The sequence below is a fragment of the Hibiscus syriacus genome, unplaced genomic scaffold (assembly GCF_006381635.1).
Source record: "Hibiscus syriacus cultivar Baekdansim isolate YM2019G1 unplaced genomic scaffold, ASM638163v2 tig00111160_pilon, whole genome shotgun sequence".
Classification (NCBI taxonomy): Eukaryota; Viridiplantae; Streptophyta; class Magnoliopsida; order Malvales; family Malvaceae; genus Hibiscus; species Hibiscus syriacus.
The window spans coordinates 200,838-222,606 of NW_024063005.1; the positions used below are offsets into that span (position 1 = coordinate 200,838).

A 21,769-nucleotide genomic window follows, 5' to 3' on the forward strand; every position below is an offset into this window, starting at 1 on the left:
TTTTGCATTACGCAAACTCCTTTTTATCATTTTTATTAAATTTAATAATCTATTAATTTAAATTAAAAATCATTTATACAGATATTGTATTCATAATATTAAAATTTAAAATCTAATATATGATCTTATTAAATCAATTAATTATTAAAAACGTTAAATTTAAATATCAAAATATATTCATCTTACACTCACATGAATGATTAAATCCGAATATTGAATGAACTCAATTATTTGATGAATGATGTTGTTGTACTGAAGGAGAAGCTAGTTTGGTAAGGAATACCGAGTACTAGTGGATTCCGATCCCCTTCTTGCTGGGTTAATAGTCATCTTCAAAACGACACTTCATTGTCTGCAGGGGTGGGGACCCCCTCACCTGCATCACCCAGTTTTGTATATGTCTCAACAACAATTGACGCATCACTATCTTGTTTGGGTCCCACTCCAACCACGTTTCATCCTACGTGGCAAGAGCTCTTTCTTCAGTCGGGATTCTGAAACAGCGGTCCAGACATCTCGTGTCAGATGCTCTGCCTGCCCCTCCTTACGTGACAATTCCTCTCTTTTTATGGTTGTAGTTTCGACAACGGCAATACGATGTACTAATTGTCGTAACCGGTTTTCGTCCGAGCACGAAATATTATACTTGGCGGGGAAATTGATGTGAATAAATAGTTTTGAAAATAATTTGGGAGTCGCCATCGACCTTTTAGATCAGGTAGGTCGAATACCTAAAAATTATTATTTTTTTTAAAAGAATTTTAAGAAAACATCAATTAAAAAAATAATCTGATCTGCGTTTATAACCAAAAATTCATTTTTTTAATAATAAAAAGGGATTCGTGGTCGATTACGTTTAGGGAAGGATTAACACCCCTACAACGCCCAAAATTGATACTTTTTAATTATAAATTGTCTCTATTGTTAAAATTTAAAAATTCAAAAATATATTTAGTTTATAATCCTATTATTTAAAAATTATATAAAAATATTTATTTATTTAAAAAATATCAGAAAAGAACTTCTAGGTGCCTTAAGACAACTCTTTTCTTTGATATTGATAAATATTAATTTAAATAATATTGTTTAATTTTTAATTTTAAAATATCAGAATAGGACATCCAGTTGTATTAAGACTGTCCTTTTCTTCGATATTAAAATTTATATTTAAAAATTACTATTTATTATATATATATTTATGAATACATAAATATATAAACAAATAAAATAAAAATACCACTAAAATAATATATTTTAAAAGCAGTAAAATAAATGAAAACATATAAAATAAATGACTAAATTATAGTAAAAATAAATTTAAAAATCTAATTTATAATTAATCAAAATTATAGGGATTAAACATGCTATTTCTTTATTTTATTTATTTAATGACTAAAATAAAATTATCTAAAATTCGGATATTAGAATAAAATAAATTAAAAATATAAACTAAGGATTAAAATATTATTTATTAAAATTAAGGGATTAAATCTGTTATTTATCCTAAATATATTATTTTAATATAAAGGATTAAAATAAAAGAAATTAAAATTCGAAGACTGAATTAAAATATTATAAATTCAATTTAATGACTAAAATGTAAAACATATAAAACATAGGGATTACGGAAAGGGTTTAACATTTATAAAATTACACAAATAGCCCTCCCCAAAACGGCGTCGTTTGGGAAGGGCTATTTAATGCCCAAACCGGCTGGCCCTTCGGGCCAGCTATCTCATTTCTTTTTTTTCTTTCTCTCTCAAACAGAGAGAGAAGAGTTCTCTGGCTTCTCTCTAAACTGAGAGAAGCCGTCCCGGTCAGCCACCGCTACCGGGCTCCGACCACCGCTGCCGGCCACCGTTAATGGTGGCCGGAAATTACAAAAATCCACCAAAATATAGATCGGGACGGTCTAAAACCGTTTCCGGTGTTCTTTTTCCTTAAAAAGCTTCCAATCGGAGCAGATCTACAAAAATACCTTCGGTTTTCGTTGTATCCGGCGACGGTTGGGGTTCTCCGATGACAGAGTAAGCTTCTTCCTCTCTTCTCTCCTTTTTTTTCTTGCTGCGTTGATGTTGACTGAGATCGTTGGTATATTTTTTAGTATATCTTTTTTTTTCTCTGTTTTTTTTTTCTCCGTCTCTCTGTGTTCTCTGTCTCTCCGTTTTTTTTTCTGTCTCCGTTTCTATCGGACCGGTCCGAAGATGGGGTCTCGGTGAGTCACCGGACTACCAGTGGTGACTCACCCCGTAGCCATGGCGTGGACGGCTGGCGTTGGAGCTTCTGGAGCCTTCGGTTGGGACGTGGCAGCGGCGGAGGCGGCGAGATAGCAGCGGCGGCCGCGTGTCCCTAGGGTATCAGACCCTAGGGTTTGCATCTGGGCAATCTGGACCGTTGGATCTCTTAGATCCAACGGCTGTGATGAGGCGGCCGGTTAGATTAGGGTTAGGAAACCCTAATTGAAACCCCCAAATGTTTAGGGTTTCTGGTTTGTTCTGGATCGGTTCTGGTTTGTTTGTAACTGGGCCGGTCCATTTGTAATTGGCCTGTAATTAATTATTTATATATATATTTAATATATATTTAATAATAATAATAATAATGATAATAATAATAATAATAATAATAATAATAATAATAATAATAATATGGATAAAAAATTAGTATCTTCAGCTGCCCCTCTTTGTTCATTCTTGTGTTAACAAGAATAGGGCAAAGATGAAAAGATAATAATTTTTTTTATCCATTTGGCTTTACTTTGATCATAATGGATATATTGAATAAATTCTTCTCTCTCTCCAGATGAGTTCTTCTTATTATGAACTTTTTGCTGTGGATGATGATCCATCAAATGATGAATTCAAGCAAAAGATTGAACAAGTTCTTCTCATTATGAACTTCTTCTTCCTTCTTCAGATGACGAGTTCTTCTCATTATGAACTCTACCTGGCAATGTTGATCCATCAAATGATGAATTCAAGCAAAAGATTGAACAAGTTCTTCTCATTATGAACTTCTTCTTCCTTCTTCAGATGAGTTCTTCTCATTATGAACCTTCTCTGGAAAAGATAATCCATCAATTTGATGAATTCAGAAAAAAGGTTGAACAAATTCTTCTCATTATGAACTTCTTCTTCCTTCTTCAGATGAGTTCTTCTCATTATGAACCTTCTCTGGAAAAGATAATCCATCAATTTGATGAATTCAGAAAAAAGGTTGAACAAATTCTTCTCATTATGAACTTCTTCTTCCTTCTTCAGATGAGTTCTTCTCATTATGAACCTTCTCTGGAAAAGCTGATCCATCAAGTGATAGAATTAGGCAGAAGGTTGAACAAATTCTTCTCATTATGAATTTCTTCTTCCTTCTTCAGATGAGTTCTTCTCATTATGAACTTTCTCTGGAAATGATAATCCATCAAGTGATGAATTCAGGTAACAGGTTGAACAAATTCTTCTCATTATGAATTTCTTCTTCATTCTTCAGATGAGTTCTTCTCATTATGAACCTTCTCTGGAAAAGCTGATCCATCAAGTGATAGAATTAGGCAGAAGGTTGAACAAATTCTTCTCATTATGAATTTCTTCTTCCTTCTTCAGATGAGTTCTTCTCATTATGAACTTTCTCTGGAAATGTTAATCCATCAAATGATAGATTTGAATCTTTGCTAAAATCTTTGAAATTCCTGTTAAAAATTCAACAAGAATAAAAATGAATGAAAATGCATCTATTTTTGCAAATGCCTAAATATGATGCATGAATGTTAAGTTGTTTGATTTCAGATTGGTGAATTGAGTATTTCTTCAATTGTAAAAACCCAATAGATCTTTCTTCTTCAAAACAAAGAATCTATCATCTTTGACAAATGTAGATGTAGATATAATGTCACAAAACCTCTTGAGAATAAAACTCAATAGTATAGGCTCTTGAAAAGCTTGTATTCAGGCAACATGTTGATTCTGATAACAATTCATCTGATTATGAAGTGACCTTTCAAGATGATTTCACAGATATCGATAGTTCTTCTAATACTGAGAAATCTTGACTTCTGATTCTGATGAAGAGAATAAACTGTTATACTTGACAAAAATGTGATTCTCAGAGGCTGAAACTTCAAATAGCTTTCTTCCGGTAAAAGATGGGAAGCCATTATGTGATGATCCCAGTTACAAGCAAAGGCGAAACTTGTGCTATGATTTTTGGGAAAGGAATAAGCAAAAGAAGCTTGAAAAGAAACTTCTTAATGAAGACGATCATGCAGTTCATCTTTTAATTCTAATGATTGGTTCTGTAGTTCTTACCAAACCAGATCAGATAACTCAAAGAACACTTCCAGAAGATGCTATGAGCACATTCATCTTTCAAATTCAATGATTGGTTCTGCCAAACCAGATCAGATAACTCAAAGAACACTTCCAGAAGATGCTATGAACAAATTCATCTTCCCAATTCAATGATTGGTTCTGCTAAACCAGGTCAGATAACTCAAAGAACACTTCCAGAAGATGCTATTAAAAAATTCATCTTCTAAATTCAATGATTGGTTCTGCTAAACCAGATCAGATAACTCAAAGAACACTTCCAGAAGATGCTATGAACAAATTCATCTTTCAGTTAATGTTTGGACTAGGATATCACAATACTTATTTGATGTAGAGCCAGAATTTGTAGATTCGAAGTATTTCCATGCTACTACACTGAAAATGGCTATATTCATAATTCTGCCAATTAAGAACATATTTTCTCTTATTCTGTTTCCTCCACGTGCTGATGCTTTTCCATTGACAAAGAAATGATGGCCTTCTTGGAATCCAAGAACAAAGTTGAACTGTTTATAAACATGTACATGAAGTGCCAAATTGACAGAAAGGATCTGTAAGGCTCTTGAAGCTTATGACAAAGAGCCACATTCGAGTGTCCAGAAGTATGTTCTTGATGAGTGCTGAAAATGGAATCTAGTATGGGTTGGAAGGAATAAAGTTGCTCCACTTGAACCTGATGAGGTGGAAATGCTTCTAGGTTTCCTTAAAAACAATACACAAGGATCTGTATAGAGACATGTTTCCCAGTGATATCAATGTCTTGTTTCTTTTTGCTGGAATCAAAGCTACAAAGATTGCCTTCTACTGTCTTAGTATATTTTTGAAAACATGATGTGCAAGACCTAAATGGTGATCTATTGGAGCAATTGATGAGTAGAATTGTCAAATTCGACCTTGTTCAAGATGGTGATGATTTGCTTACTTTGTATTCCACGTATTTAAAAGTATTAACATAAAGTGATATTCAGAAATCTTTAATTTATTTCAAAATTATGTTAAATCATAGAAGAATAAATTGAATTTCCAAAAATAAATTGAATCTCAAATAAATTGAACTTGAAATAAATAGAATTGTATTCAAAGTTATGGCAAACATAAGAATGATAAAAATTCAAATGTCTCAACAAATTATAAGCATAAGTATTTCTAAATTAATCAAGTTGACACAATTTAGAGATGATGTAAGCTTTTGTCTGGAAGATCTCAAACGTTGTTGAAATGCTTGTAGATGTGAAGTTTCTTCCAAACTATCAAAATCTTAAGAGAGTTCAATTGCCAGATGCCTAATATCAACCTGCATTTGAGCCGCCTTTTCAGGTTTTCAACTCAAATCCTTCTTTTGGTTACAAGATGCTCTTTGCGAGTTTTCACCTTGACCCCTCTTTTTTCTCTTTTTTTCTTTTTTTTTTCTTTTTTTTTCTTTTTTTTCTTCAAGCATAATATTTCTTGACAGAATCCGAGTTTATTGGATTTCTCAGAATTTTTCCATCCATTTCTGTTAAGATCAATGCTCCTCCGGAAAAGGCCTTTTTTACAACGTATGGCCCTTCCCAATTAGGCATCCATTTCCCACGGAAATCTTTATGTATAGGTAAGATCTTTTTTAGTACTAGATCACCCTCTTGGAATTCTCTTGGATGTACTTTTTTGTCATGAGACTTCATCATCCGTTTCTGATACATCTGTCCATGGCAAATAGCTTTCAATCTTTTCTCCTCAATAAGGTTCAATTGATCAACTCTAGCTTGGATCCATTCAGATTCATCCAATTTTATTTCTCTCAATATTCGAAGCGATGGAATCTCAACTTCAATTGGTAAGACTGCTTTCATCCCGTAGACTAAAGAAAAAGGCGTTGCCCCAGTAGATGTTCGAACAGTAGTTCGGTATGCATATAGAGCAAAAGATAACTTCTCGTGCCAATCTTTGTAAGTTTCAGTAGTCTTTGTAATGATTCTCTTGATGTTCTTATTTGCTGCTTCAACTGCCCCATTCATCTTTGGACGATATGCCACTGAATTTGCATGTTTGATCTTAAACTGTGCACAAAGTTCGGTCATCATTTTGTTATTCAGGTTCAGAGCATTATCTGTAATGATCCTCTCTGGTAGGCCATATCGGCAAACTATCTCTTTCTTTATGAACTTGCAGACTGTGGACCTCTTAATATTGGTATATGAAGCAGCTTCAACCCATTTGGTAAAATAATCAATTGCCACAAGGATGAAACAATGTCCATTCGATGCTTTTGGTGTAATTGCTCCAATGACATCTATTCCCCACATAGAAAATGGCCAGGGTGCTGTCATTACATGTAAAGGAGATGGGGGTACATGAATCTTGTCTGCATATATCTGGCATTTATGACATTTCCTTGCATAATCAATGCAATCTGTGTACATAGTAGCCCAATAGTATCCATATCTCATTATCTTTCTGGCCATGGAAAGACCATTTGCATGTGTTCCACATATTCCACTGTGTACTTCTTCAATGACATTTCGAGCTTCGCTGGTATTTAAACATCTCAATAGCATTTGATCATTGCTTCTTCTATACATAATCTCTCCATCAAGAAATATCCAGCAGCCATTCTTCTCAAAGTTCTTTTATCAATTTCCGATGCATTTGGTGGATAACTTTGATTTTTGATATATTGCAGGATATCATGATACCATGGTTTACCATCTACCTCTTCTTCCACACTATAACAATGTGCAGGAATTTCATAAACTTGCATTTTGATTGGCATCATATCAACTTTCTTAGTTGCTTGAAACATAGCCGCTAATGTAGCCAAAGCATCTGCCATTTGATTTTCTTCTCGAGGGAGATAATTGAAGGTAATTCTCTCAAATTCTTTTACTAATTCGAGTGTAAAATTTCGGTATTCCAACAATTTGGGGTCTTTTGTTTCCCATTCTCCTCGCAATTGATATACCACTAACGATGAATCTCCATATATCTTGAGAAATTTGATTTTTCTTTCTATAGCTGCTTTCAATCCCATGACACAAGCTTCATATTCTGCCATGTTATTGGTGCAAAAGAACTCCAGTCTACTCGTAAAGGGATAATAAATATTTTCTGGAGAAATTAACACTGCCCCAATTCCTCGTCCCAAAGCATTAGATGCTCCGTCAAAATAAAGCTTCCAAGTTGCAAATTCATCATTTGTTCTGACTTCTTCATTCATGGATATGCATAACAAATCTTCATCGGGAAAATTGAAGTTCAAAGGCTGATAATCATTTGATACACGACTGGCCAGAAAATCAGCTATTACACTTCCTTTTATCGCTTTTTGGTTGACATATACAATATCAAACTCAGATAATAACATCTGCCATCTAGCCATTCTGCCTGTCAAAGCTGGTGATTCCATTAAGAATTTCAAAGGATCAAGTTTTGATATCAACCAAGTAGTATGGTATAACATATATTGTCTGAGTCTTCGAGTAGTCCACACCAAAGCACAACATAATTTTTGTATTGGTGGATATCGAACTTCACAATCAGTAAATTTCTTGCTCAAATAATAAATAGCTTTTTCTTTTCTTCCAGATTCATCATGTTGTCCTAGTACACATCCCATCGAATTTTCGAAGACCGTCAAGTAGAGAATTAATGGTCTATCAGGCATTGGTGATACTAAAATTGTGGCATTGGATAAATATTTCTTAATAATATCCAAATTTTCTTGACATTCTTCATTCCAAACTTCAGGATTGTTCTTTCGAAGTAATTTGAACACTGGATCACATTTGTCAGTTAATTGAGAAATGAACCGAGATATATAATTTAATCTTCCCAAAAATCCTCGAACTTCTTTTTTTGTATTGGGTGGTGGAAGATCTTGAATTTCTTTGACTTTATCTGGATCAATCTCGATTCCTTTTTTGCTGACTACAAATCCCGAAAGTTTCCCGGAAGTTACCCCAAAAGTGCATTTAGCGGGGTTAAGCTTTAATTGATACTTCCTCAATCTTTGGAAAAGCTTCCTCAAATTTTGAATATGTTCTTCTTCAGTTCGGGATTTGGCAATCATATCATCTACGTATACTTCAATCTCTTTGTGCATCATGTCATGAAACAAAGTTACCATGGCTCTTTGATATGTTGCCCCTGCATTTTTCAATCCAAATGGCATTACTTTATAACAGAATGTGCCCCACATGGTTATAAATGTTGTTTTTTCCATGTCTTCGGGATTCATTTTTATCTGATTATATCCTGAAAATCCATCCATAAATGAAAACCATGCGTGCCCTGCAGTATTGTCCACCAGTGTGTCTATGTGGGGTAATGGAAAGCTATCTTTCGGACTAGCTTTGTTGAGATCTCTGTAATCCACACACATTCGAACTTTCCTATTTTTCTTTGGTACGGGAACAATGTTGGCTACCCATTCTGGGTATTTAGATGCCTGTAGGAAACCTGCATTGATTTGTTTCATCACTTCTTCTTTGATTTGCAACAACATTTCTGGCCTCATTCGTCTGAGCTTTTGTTGGACCGGTTTATATTTTGGATTGATTGGAAGCTTGTGTATCACTATATCTGTGCTTAAACCAGGCATATCTTGATAAGACCAGGCAAAGATATCTTTGAACTCTTGAAGGAGATTTATCAATTCTTGCTTTATCTGGATGGTCAGAGTAGTACCAATTTTCACCTCTTTTATTTCTTCATCTGTTCCCAAATTCACAGTCTCAACCTTTTCTTTGTGGGGTAGAATTTGTTTGTCTTCTTTTTCTACCAATCTTAATAGTTCAGTAGGAACATCACATTCCAGTTCATCCTCACACCCATTGATTTCTTCCAGACATATGGGCTGCTTTAAATTTATCACTGGATTAAATTTAGGAATAAACATGCTATTAACATGGTGACACCTGCAAATTTAAGTCGGACATATTTCCGAAAGAATATAGTAAATTTATGAAATAAATAAATGTAAAAATGTAAGAAAATGTAAAGAATGATTGCCGTCTGAAAATTTTAAAGAAAATTTCTTATATTTAACATAATTTCTTTTACAAGATAACAAAAAGTTTTCATTATTTTTGAGCTAAACATAAAGATTAGTTCTGAATATTACTCTGCATTAATATTAAAAACTATAGGAAGATCTTCAGTGGTCCAATTGGTGAGTGTTTCTCCAGGAAGACATGGGCGAATCCTATCCAAGTATTTGCCAGTTTTGCTGTTATTCATGATCATGTTGATAAATAAACCATTCATAGCTTCTTCAACTATGTCTTGATCTTTCGTCAACTTCTCTTCTTTAAAGGCTTCAACAAGCTACTGTTCTACATTAATTGTTCCCCCTGATCTGAATGTGGTCTTTAACTGTGGAAAAAACATGTGTTCCCATATGATTTCTTTCCCTTTCAATTTTGCCTTTCTGTCTTCACATCTTCTTTTCATCTCTTTATTCTTTTGCTGAAGATTGGGCTTAAACCCTAGCCCAAAACGGTCTTTTTTCATCTTTATACTGATAGGAACTGAAATCCATTGAAGATTCTTTCCTAGACCTTTCCCAGCTTTAGCTCCGATGCTTAAAGTTTGTTGTACTGTCATCTTGGTGCAATCAGACAATCTGGGATATGGAATTTTGCTTCCTTCTGCAATAAAGGTTGCATTTACAAATTCAAGAGCTCGAAAAGAACATTCAAGAGCCTCATCATTGGTGTCGATATATGGAACATCGCTTGTTACAGACGCAATGATTTCTTCTTCAGCACTAACGCATATTAGTTGTCCATCAACAACAAATTTCAATTTCTGATGTAATGAAGAAGGAACGGCTCCTGCTGAATGAATCCATGGCCTCCCTAATAGACAATTATATGTGGGGTGGATATCCATCACCACAAAGTCAATATTGTACACAACTGGGCCGATTAACAACGGTATTTCCATTTTCCCAAGCACTTCTTTTTGAGTACCATCAAATGCTCGTACTACATTCTGATAACTCTTCATGTGTGATTGATCCAGAGGCATTCTTTGAAGTGTAACTAGAGGCATCAAGTTGAGAGCAGATCCATTGTCAATCAATACTCCTGGCAACACATGACCATGACAATGTGTCGTGATGTTCAAAGCTTTTACTGACCCCATTCCGCCTTCCGGTATTTCATCATCTGTGAACGTTATGTAATTGTCAGCGACTATATGTCCCACAATTCTGTCAAGTTTATTGAGGGATATATCTTCGGGGATAAATGTTTGATTGAGGATTTTCATCAAAGCATTTCTATGTGCCTCTGAATTCATCAAGAGATCAAGAATAGAAATTCTCGCTTGTTGTTTGTGTAATTGTTCAACCACACTATACTCACTATGTTTCAGGAATTTCAAAAATTCTTGAGCTTGTTTTTCTGTCACAGGCTTATTGAATATTGGAGGGGATTCATCCTCAAATACCTTCTGAGGTATTGCCATGGCTTTTCCTTTTGCTTTCACTTGTTCTGAAGCATTGGATGTTTCGGGAGAGTAACATCTCCCACTTCTCGTAAAGAAACCGACCTCGCTCACTGCTACAGACGTCGATGTTGTACTCAGACTTTGTATTTTCTCTTCTGTTTTTTCTAGAGAAACAGATCCTCCTACCATTGAAACATTGGTAGTATAATTCCAAGGTACCCTGCGGGTATCTTTGTATGGAAATGGTAGAGGAGTGGTGATAACTACTTTCGGCTTTATTGGTGCAGGAATCACCGTAGATGATTTCACATTAATGATCACAAGATCATTTATTCTTTGACTTGGTTTAGAATCCTCTGATGAGCAAACATCATCTTCTTTTTTTCCTGGTTCTTCTTCAAAGAATTCTATTTCTCTGTTGTTCATCAATTTTTGCACCAAATTCCTAAACTCAGGACATAGTTGAATTTTATGCCCTTTCTCCTGATGATATTCACAATAATTCTTGCCTTCATTCTGCTTTGGCCTGAATTGTTGTGGAATTATACCAGCTACAGAGAGTTGTTGGAATATCCAAATAAACGGAGATTTAATTTCAGAAATGTCAGTTTTTGCTTTCTTTCTGTTCTCTTCCTGAATTGCATTCACGTTTTTATCTCCATGATTTGGCAATGGATGATTTGATGCAGATGGTGTATTGAATTCCAATTTCCCAGTGTTGATCAAATTTTGAACCACCCTTTTGAATGCCAAACAGTTTTCAATAGAATGACCCGTGATTCCTTCATGATAAACACAGTGTGCCTTTGTATCATACCAAGGAGGGAATGGTGGTTGCATGGGAACCAAAGGATAGGGCCGTATGACATCTGCTTTTAACAGCGAATCATAGATCTCAGCATATGGTACTGGTAAAGGTGTAAAAGACAACCTTTCATTTTCCTTTCGAGATCCTCTGGAATCTGCTCGATTAGTGTTTGTTTCCTCTTTCTTAACCCTTGGTTGGGTTATTGTAACACTTTTCGATGAATCTTTGCTGTAAGAATTTGCATTGTTGACTTCATTCTCCTTTTTCCGGTATGTAGGTCTTTTGGAACTAGACCCCTCATTTGATTCAATTTTGCCACTTTTCAAGACATTTTCAATGAGTTCTCCAGAAATGACTAAATCTGCAAAATTTTTGGTTGCATTCCCCATTAGATGATTTAAATAAGGAGCCTTCAAGGTATGAACAAATATTACTATGGCTTCTTTTTCTGACAAAGGTGGTTGAACTTGGGCCGCTGTGTCACGCCATCTCTGGGCATACTGTCTGAATGTTTCATTATTCTTTTTCTCCAAATTTTGGAGAGTCCATCTATCGGGGACCATGTCTGTTACATGGCGATATTGCTCTAAAAATGCTTTAGCCAAATCTTTCCAGGATCTAATGTTGGCTTTGGTCAATTGAGTATACCATTTTAAAGCCGGTCCTGTCAAACTATCCTGGAAGCAGTGAATTAACAATTTCTCGTCCTTCACATATCCTGCCATTCTTCGACAAAACATAGTAATGTGGGATGAAGGGCATGTAGTACCGTCATATTTATCAAATTCGGGAGCTTTGAACTTGATAGGGAGGATTAGGTCTGGAACCAAACTCAACTCACTAGCATCAAACCCATAGAATGATTCAGTTATTTCCACGGATTTCATTCGTTCTTCTAAGCTCTTGATCTGTCTGGTCAGTTCTTCATTTACTTTTTGTTTCTCATTCAGCTCATTCAAATCTGGGATCAAATGCTCAGTATTAATATCCCCTATTTTCATATCGGATATAAGCGGATTTTTGCTTGAAGATGCAGGATCCACTTGTTGGTTTTCATGTGGTTTAGCTTCTTGAAATGCAGATGTACGAGCATTGATTTGTATAGGTGTAGTACCAGAATGATAAATTGGTTCTGGTGGAAAACCTAGAGGATATATGGGTTCTTGGTCGAAAGATACAGGATTTTCATGCATTTTTCCACTGATAGCCTGCCTTTTAAACAAGTCCTCTATTTTCTTCATCATACTGTCTTGTGAATTTGCAATATTGGCTTCAATTTTTTCCAGCTTCATTCTCATTTCTTCTTGTTCTTTATGATGTTGTTCCTCAATACGCTGTATTTTATCCTCCATAATTCTCTTAGTAGCTTGTCTAGTACCGTAGTGATGTTGTATTTCTCTTTTGGCCAGAATAATTGCGATTAAAAAATCTTTTAATATTATTTTTTCCAAATTTTAAATAATGAATTTTATCTTAATAAAATTAAATAATAAAATTATTCATAAAGAAAATTATGAAATGAATGATGAATGTATGCAAAATGTATGTATGCAAAAAGGTATTGATCCCAAAAAGTTAACTGTCATAGAACAACTTTCATCGGCATACAAAAGTTTCTTTATAATAGTTCATAACTACAGATAAGGCATAGCTTTCCTATTAAGCTCTATAATTTCTTTCATTAACCATGACACCTTCTTTCCGTACTTAGAAACTGGATCAACTTGATGCTCAATTATTTTGGCTTCAACAGCTAGTTCCCCAACATATCTAGCAACTTCACTCATTTGAACCATGGCCTCGAACACCATATTGCTTCTTTCTTCACTTCTTTCCACATAGAACTCAGTTGACTTTTGCCACTGTTTATTCATTTCTCCAAGAGTTTGCTCTAACTCAGTGATTCTGACTTGACAATTGTGCAGAATTTTTTCAAGATCTCTAATGCGTCTTCGCAGTGAAGCATTTTCCTCATTACTTTCTTTGAGGTCATTAGGCCCTAGACGAACCTTTTCTTGAAACAACGATTCCTCAAGTTGCAAAATGTAAGCATTAAACTCTGAGTTTTTATTTCTAGACTGATCCAGATCTTCTTCAAGTTTTGTTCGTGCTTCTTGCGTTCTTTGATTAAGCTTCTGGATCTGAACATCTTTGTTTCTGCATCTTCGCATCCAATTTCTAGCCACTTCCTGCTCTACCTCAAATCTGGTGTTGAAATTTTTTCTTTCCAGCTCCCATTTTTCTTTTTCAACATTGGATTCTTCCATCTTTTGGCCTCTGACTTCAAGTTCAGCAATCAACTGGTTCATTTCAGATTCAAATCCCTTGAACATGATATTTTTCTCACCTTCAAATTTATTAAAGATGTCATTCTTCATTTCTTCTACATCTTTGACTCGATCTCTTTCTCTTTGCATTTCATTCATGATCTCGCGATGCTCAACCTTGTGTTTTATAATTCGCTCTCTTCTGTCGACCTCAAAATCTTCCATTTTTTGTTTTCCTTTCTCAAGGCTTTTGAGTAGACGGCTATTCTTTCCTTTCAGATCTTCAACTCGTCTTTTCTCGATGTTCAACTCTTTATTCATCTGTATTGTTGCTTGGCTTGATCCTGATGCTTTCCGGGATTTATATAACTCCTGGTAATTTTTCTGTAAGGCTCTGTACTCATCCTCACCTTTTTCTTTATCTTTTCTCAACATTGCACATTGTGATGAATGAAATTCAATGTCAACCCCCAACATAGCTTTATCTTGTCTCATTTGCTCTAATTCTTTCGACCAGCCTTCTCTTTCTGCTTCAAACTCAGCTCTCAAGATTTCAATCTCTGACGGAACCACCTTAATGCGATCTTCCATAGAGATATCCTCATTTTGATCTGGTAAAGGAATATTTTCGTTTTTCCTGACAGATCTCCATTCTTCATAATCAGGAGTTAGCATTTCTTTTGCTGCTTTAGCTCGGATACAAAAAGTTGTTTTCCAAGCTGTAACGGCTTCCATGATACTTATTTTATAATTTTTACTGTGGAATGCGAATTCAGATGACTGTAACCCAGCAGTGACAGGTACAAATTGACGACCTTCATACTGTCTTATGACCAGAAGTGGTGCATATCCAATTCCTCCCCATAATCCGAGCAGCATTATCCAGTTGTAATCTCCACATTTGTAAAAGAATTCCCTTTGGATTTGCCACGGGGCTCGCCAAATCACGTCATTGCTTTGTAGATTTCGAAAGGCATTAATCCACATATCTTTCTTAATTTTTTTCGGCCATTCCTGCTCCAGAAATTCTTTTAATGGTGAGTAATCCGTATTAAAGCGTCGGTATGAAACCTTTTCTGTCCTCTAGAAATGACTACGGATCCAAACATATAACAACTGGGTACATCCTGAGAATCGTCCACCTCCTAACCTTTTACAAGCATTTAACGATCTGAAGGTCTCTGCTAGGATTGCAGAAGCAGGATTAATCTTTTTCGGTAGCTGTTCAAACAAATCTACCACTGCAGCTTCAACATATCCCAATACTTTTGGGAAAATGACGATACCATACATACCCAGAGCAAATAAATCGAATCGTACTTTAATATATGGATGACTCTGAATAAGTTCTTTAATGTTGGTCCAAGCAATGCCTTCACTTTCCCCTTTTTGTTTTGTACGGGATGCCACCCATTCTTCTCGTACCCCAGCAATCTTTGCTAATTTAACTCGAAAGGGTTGAGTTTTAATTGACTTTGAATAGATTCGATTCTCCAAAGCCCCATCTATATGTAGCAAAGTTGTGTATTCTTCAATAGTAGGGACCAAATCCTCTTTATTGAGAGTGAAGCAATTGTACCCTGGATTCCAGAATTGAATTAGGGCTCTGAGTAATTCATCATCAACTTCTACATAGAGCAAATATGGGATGTCTCCGTAAGTCTGATAAAACTGCAATTTTTTGTTTGAATCCCAACTTTCCCAAATGCTTCACAAATCTTGCATATCATTTCTTTTTAGTGAAACTGGAGCATAACTGGCCAAGTCAGATACATAATCATCCTGCAGGCTGTCTCCTTCTCGTCTTTGTAAGTCCTCAGCCCACTGTCTTACTTCTGAGTTTAGAATTACTTGATTTGAACACTTTTTATCCATAGATGAAGGTTTTCCAATGAGACAATTAACACAAGGATCAATGTCTTTTATCCTGTATGATGCAATGCAAACAGAAAAATAAAGAACACACAAAAAGAAAATAAATTAGTTTACATAATAAAGAAATTTAATAATAACATTTACATAAATATTCTTTATTTAAACATGCTTTTCTAAATTTAAATAATTTAAATAAACATGTAATTTAATTAATAAATAAATTAACAAGAAAGTCAGAATTCATTTCTCCTGTGTGTACACCTATTTTGGACAAAATTTCGGCATGACTTCTGATCGGAAGAGTTTCTAAGGTTCTTTATATGCAGGGTTTCAGATCTAAGAATCAAGGTACCCGAATTGTCCTTGTTAGTGCCCCCTTGGGTTGCTAACCCTCAATCCTAGTCCATCACAGACTAAAGTGGATCGAGTTCAATTCGAGGGGATACATTTCTCTATGCCTGACACGGAGAATAAATTCTCACGAAGACAGAGAGCATATGAACCCCGGAAGTTACTTGCTAGGTCTGACACGGAGAATAAATTCTCACGAAGACGTCGCTTTCACTCCCACTTAACAGGGACAACTCAATTATAGAGCTTTATGTTATGCAATGCAAGTGTTATGTGTGAGGAGAAATGTTTAAACCTTTGACAGAAAAATAAATAATGAAATAAAATACTTGCAAATAAAATAAAACATATAAATATTATAAAAAATAATAAATAAATAAAAATTTTGAAAAGAAAGAATTAAAAATTAAATATATTAACTTTTAATTTTTAATTAATAGAGACAATTTATAATTGATTTTTAAAAGTTTGACCGGTCCCCAGCGGAGTCGCCAAGCTGTCGTAACCGGTTTTCGTCCGGGCACGAAATATTATACTTGGCGGGGAAATTGATGTGAATAAATAGTTTTGAAAATAATTTGGGAGTCGCCATCGGCCTTTTGGATCAGGTAGGTCGAATACCTAAATTTTTTTTTTAAAAGAATTTTAAGAAAACATCAATTAAAAAAAATAATCTGATCTGCGTTTATAACAAAAAAATTCATTCTTTTTAATAATAAAAAGGGATTCGTGGTCGATTACGTTTAGGGAAGGATTAGCACCCCTACAACGCCCAAAATTGGTACTTTTTAATTATAAATTGTCTCTATTGTTAAAATTTAAAAATTCAAAAATATATTTAGTTTATAATCCTATTATTTCAAAATTATATAAAAATATTTATTTATTTAAAAAATATCAGAAAAGAACTTCTAGGTGCCTTAAGACAGCTCTTTTCTTTGATATTGATAAATATTAATTTAAATAATATTGTTTAATTTTTAATTTTAAAATATCAGAATAGGACATCCAGTTGTATTAAGATTGTCCTTTTCTTCGATATTAAAAATATTTAAAAATTACTATTTATTATATATATATTATGAATACATAAATATATAAACAAATAAAATAAAAATACCACTAAAATAATATATTTAAAAGCAGTAAAATAAATGAAAACATATAAAATAAATGACTAAATTATAGTAAAAATAAAATTTAAAAATCTAATTTATAATTAATCAAAATTATAGGGATTAAACATGCTATTTCTTTATTTTATTTATTTAATGACTAAAATAAAATTATCTAAAATTCGGATATTAGAATAAAATAAATTAAAAATATAAACTAAGGATTAAAATATTATTTATTAAAATTAAGGGATTAAATCTGTTATTTATCATAAATATATTATTTTAATATAAAGGATTAAAATAAAAGAAATTAAAATTCGAAGACTGAATTAAAAATATTATAAATTCAATTTAATGACTAAAATGTAAAACATATAAAACATAGGGATTACGGAAAGGGTTTAACATTTATAAAATTACACAAATAGCCCTCCCCAAAACGGCGTCGTTTGGGAAGGGCTATTTAATGCCCAAACCGGCTGGCCCTTCGGGCTAGCTATCTCATTTTTTTTTTCTTTCTCTCTCAAACAGAGAGAGAAGAGTTCTCTGGCTTCTCTCTAAACTGAGAGAAGCCGTCCCGGTCAGCCACTGCTACCGGGCTCCGACCACCGCTGCCGGCCACCGTTAATGGTGGCCGGAAATTACAAAAATCCACCAAAATATAGATCGGGACGGTCTAAAACCGTTTCCGGTGTTCTTTTTCCTTAAAAAGCTCCCAATCGGAGCAGATCTACAAAAATACCTTCGGTTTTCGTTGTATCCGGCGACGGTTGGGGTTCTCCGATGACAGAGTAAGCTTCTTTCCTCTCTTCTCTCCTTTTTTTTTCTTGCTGCGTTGATGTTGACTGAGATCGTTGGTATATTTTTTAGTATATCTTTTTTTTTCTCTGTTTTTTTTTTCTCCGTCTCTCTGTGTTCTCTGTCTCCGTTTTTTTTTTAGGTTGGGGTGGTGGCTTTTATAGCCACCACCGGTGTGGCCATCGGACCGGTCCGAAGATGGGGTCTCGGTGAGTCACCGGACTACCAGTGGTGACTCACCCCGTAGCCATGGCGTGGACGGCTGGCGTTGGAGCTTCTGGAGCCTTCGGTTGGGACGTGGCAGCGGCGGAGGCGGCGAGATAGCAGCGGCGGCCGCGTGTCCCTAGGGTATCAGACCCTAGGGTTTGCATCTGGGGCAATCTGTGATGAGGCGGCCGGCTAGATTAGGGTTAGGAAACCCTAATTGAAACCCCCAAATGTTTAGGGTTTCTGGTTTGTTCTGGACCGGTTCTGGTTTGTTTGTAACTGGGCCGGTCCATTTGTAATTGGCCTGTAATTAATTATTTATATATATATTTAATATATATTTAATAATAATAATAATAATGATAATAATAATAATAATAATAATAATAATAATAATAATAATAATAATAATAATAATATGGATAAAAAATTAGTATCTTCACTAATTACTTTGTCATTTTTAATAATGTTTTTATATTTTATTTTTGTGAATACGATAAATGTAAACACGAAGCACGATAACTTGTTCCGTTACTTTAATTAACTTCATAATAAGACTTGCTGTTTTTATAATTACGATAAAGGAAACACACTGGATCAAAAAAAATCCACAGAGAACAGCAGGAGGAAGGAGAAGCCCTTGAAGACACCAAGATATCAACACTTGCAAACCCTGTTCAGCTTCAATCCAACAATCACATAAACCTCGACAACTTCAAAATAGTGCCAAAACATACGTTCCCCCGTGGTCACATTGTATACCCTAGTGTACGAAACAAACACACCTAATTCGAAAACCTGAATCAATTTTTTTATGGTTTTGAGTGATAATAAGATAATATATGTTTAAGATTTTTTTTAACTATTGACAACACACATTCTATGGACGTAATTTTTCGAACGTAATACCTTAAGGAGAGCAACACTCCCTTTTAATCCAAAACCTAAATATTTTAAATTTCTAATTAAATTAAAAAAATCAGGATTCTCGAATATTTTCATAAAGAAACCCTGGATATTTCATTTCTGGATCTAATTTTTACAACTACCAATACATAAGTTTCAACTAGTCTGACAATAGAAGATGGCATAGACCTCACCCGAATGAAGATAAGGCTAACGGCAAAAAGGTATTGATGGAGGCTTATCAAACAATTGCCCCACAAAGGAACGATTGCATGGAACAATATTATCGAACACTTAACGCACAAATCTGTTCCTACAAAGAAAAGAAAGTCTCAAATCTGGGGTCATGATGCCAACGTAATGCCTAGAAATTCCAGGGTTGATTTTTCCCATTGCAGCTGAAAATTCGCTGAAGCTAATCACACCATCCCCATCGAAATCCGCCTTTCTAATAATATCGGTTAGCTCCGAATACGTCAACGGATGCCCCAATTTGTCCATGCAACCCGCTAGCTCCGCGGCGGTGATGTATCCGTTGCCATCCCGATCAAACATTTGAAACACCTCCGTCAATCTCTCTTGGCTGTTCAATATATCCTCGGTGAGTTCAGGCAATATACTGGCTAGTTCATCGAACTCTACCGCACCATTGCGGTTGGAGTCCATTTCTAACAAAACATGGATTTGATCGCCCGATTGCTTTAGCCCGATCGCTCTTAGCAGCGCCGCCAACTCTAGCATCGTCAAGCTGCCATTGGAATCCATGTAAACCTTGCTAAAATCTCCCATAATTGACCCAGTTCATCTTCTCCTAATGCCACTATTTCAACAAACCAAAATAAGTGTACAGTAACGGCAAAGAAGAAAATGTGTTAACGTTGGAACATTGATATTGCAACGTTGGTGGCGGCTGTGGATGAGAAGATGAATGAAATGGCCAAATTAAGGAGAAACTATGAAAGGGAACCGATGACTTTTGTGTGTTATGATTTTGAGGTTTAAATTCGTGTTTACAGTGGCATTAAAAATAGAAAGTAAATTTTCTGGAGGTTTTATTAATTGATGTTTATAATTCAATTAGTACTATTTTAAGAGACAATGACATTTTATTCAAGAATAAATTTATTTGTTTTTTTTATCAAATTTTGTTAACTGTATTAGGGTGAACAAAATTGAATTTTGTTATTGCTGGTTCTACCGGTGTGGTTTATGTTGTGGAATTTTCTCACCGAAGTAGTTGAGACTGAATATTTGGCCGACAATATCAGACACACTCCAAGATGGAGAGAACTTGAGCACCAGGTTTAATCCAAATGCTATCGACACCACCAAGAAGGGTAACTGCTAGCTTAGATTGGAACGGATTCCAAGCCCGATATTAAACTTTAAACCCATCTTCGTTATGGACAACATCCTCTTTTCATTGTTAACAGCTTCACCAGAGACCTTTTTAAGTAACTAGGGCAACTTCTTTACACTTGACGACAAAAACACCCTCGATTCTATGGGGCTTAACTACGACCTTGCTTCCACCCTGCATTTCTCCTCCACGATCCCTTTCCTCCAGCACGAGACTTCATTGCACTGCCACCTCTATCACCACCTCTTCCTCTCCCACCATGTCCCCTGCGCCTAAACCTGCCACCACCAAGGCCTCTAGGAGGTCTCATAATTGAACAACAAGAAATGAAATATTTAGACAGAGTGAGGCGAAGCAAAGGTTTTTCAATTTCATAACTAGTGGTCTTAAAACGAGGCATTATTGTTGAGAAAAATGGTTGCTTATAGAAAGGACGTTTTACTGCATGAAATTCTCGATTCAAATACTATTTAGAGTCAAGCACAGGTCAAAACTATTGTATTGCATGGCAAAAAGGTGCAAAGTCGCCGTATCAACATTTTGTTACCTCAATATTGATTCTTAACCATCGAGTAATCGATTTGCTATAAATCGATAAAATGAATAATCAAATTGTTATTTTTGAAATATCATTAAGGAGAAGAAAAACTTAATCAAACTTCAGTGACAAATTATATAATTTACCCAAAATAAATTAAGTTAATAGAAAACCGTAAAAAACACAATTATATACATGCTGCTATATAATATTGTTTTGATGTTTTATGGCTGAATGCAGATTATGAATTATTTACATTTTAGTCTCTTGAAATGCATGTTCAATTAAGTCTCTAAATAAAGTCTGATTTCTTTAAAACTTTAACTGAGATTGACTAATATCTGATAATGAATAATGATTTAGTTAATTCTTAAAATCTATTTTGAATTCAAGAATATGTAGTAAAACGATTATTTTTTCCTTTCGGTTAATTTGATTAATTTGTGAAGTATGCTTTATATGATTGATTGAAGCATGATGTATGGTTGTTTCTGCTGCTGCGATGTGCATGATGTTTGTTTAATTTCTAATGCATCCGTCTAGTGTGCATGTTTAGGAAATGTTTCTTCCGATTCACTTCAGAATCTGATATACTCGAAATATTCGGGTTATCCATCGTGGTTGGGTATAGGGTGTTACAGTTTTTCAAGGCTGGAATATCAATAGACTTGCAATTACTTTTTGTTACCTCAATATTGTCTGTTAATGACGGAGTGACAAATTTATTATAAATCAATAACGTCAATGACCAAATCATTACTTTTAAAATATTAGTGAGAAAAAAAGA

At 34.8% G+C, this 21,769-nt stretch overlaps 1 pseudogene; it reads right to left on the minus strand.

The window, feature by feature from the left end:
- Nucleotides 1–19,378: 19,378 nt before the first annotated feature.
- Nucleotides 19,379–20,754, minus strand: LOC120155042 (annotated as a pseudogene).
- Nucleotides 20,755–21,769: the final 1,015 nt, after the last annotated feature.